At 39.9% G+C, this 1137-nt stretch overlaps 1 non-coding gene across 1 annotated transcript; it reads left to right on the top strand.

The window, feature by feature from the left end:
• Nucleotides 1-370: 370 nt before the first annotated feature.
• On the top strand, nt 371-489 carry LOC145408828 (5S ribosomal RNA). Its single transcript, XR_013898973.1, has one exon. It is a non-coding gene; the product is annotated as a 5S ribosomal RNA (ribosomal RNA).
• Nucleotides 490-1137: the final 648 nt, after the last annotated feature.

Raw genomic sequence — 1137 nt, 5'->3', positions numbered from 1 at the left:
CCTTCCCTCCTCTCTCTCTTATTCTCCATTTCCTCCCACCTCTGTCGGAGAGAGAGAGAGAGAGAGAGAAAGAGTATATACGAGAATGGCAAAGGAGCGTCCCTTTGAGTGTAGAGATAAGGCATAAACTTCGTCCCTCTTCTCTATCTTATTCTCCATTCCTTCCCTCCTCTCTCTCTTATTCTCCATTCCCTCCCTCCTCTGTCGGAGAGAGAGAGAGAGAGAGAGAGAGAGAGAGAGAGAGTTGATGATACAGTAATCACTGATCTTTGCCAATGCCTTGGTAAATATAGGCTGTTTTTCCCGGACAATGACCTACTGTACCTCAGTCACCGCGGGTGGTGGGCAGGTTGCTAATTTAGTAATTATGGCCAACGCCCATACCACGTTGAGTACACCGCTTCCCGTCCGATCAGCGAAGTTAAGCAACGTTGGGTCTGGTTAGTACTTGGATGGGTGACCGCCTGGGAACACCAGATGCTGTTGGCATAACGTTCTCACTACGTGTCAAGTGGGGTTGGTGGAGGATTAGTTCCCCTTCCTGTAAAACAATTAACTCTAAGCCCTTGGCCACCCCGTTTGGGATACATGGCGTCTGGCAATGAATGAATGAATTTAATTATACCAATATATATTTTACAGTAATTCCCACAAATTTTGCGCTAGCGCTTTGCGACATTGTATAAGCTAAATATTAGATTGCACACTTACGCAAATTACAAATAATAGAAAATAATAATAAATAAAAGTTAGTAAGTAGGTATGCTATTTTATTTAAATATCTCAATATTTTTCAGCAATTCCCCAAAATATATGCAAATGGTTTGAGCTTGTGCTTTGCGACATTGCGCAAGCTAAATATTAGTCAGATTGCGCATTTGCGCTTGAGCAAGGTAGTGAACTGTGGATTGTACTTTGCACTTGCACAAGGTCCTTCTTCGTTAGCGGTGCCCACTACTGTGTATATAATATATATATATATATATATATATATATATATATATATATATATATATACTGTATAAACATATATATAGATATATACACACACATATATATTTATATATATATATATATATATCATCATTGCCAGACGCCATTTATCCCAGACGGGGTGGCCAAGGGCTTAGAGTTAAT

This window comes from Coenobita brevimanus, chromosome 8 (assembly GCF_032717465.1).
Source record: "Coenobita brevimanus isolate Jiangsu-jjx chromosome 8, ASM3271746v2, whole genome shotgun sequence".
In the NCBI taxonomy this organism is placed as follows: domain Eukaryota; kingdom Metazoa; phylum Arthropoda; class Malacostraca; order Decapoda; family Coenobitidae; genus Coenobita; species Coenobita brevimanus.
Note: the sequence above shows the minus strand (reverse complement) of the source record. Positions and strands in the feature narration are given on the sequence as shown.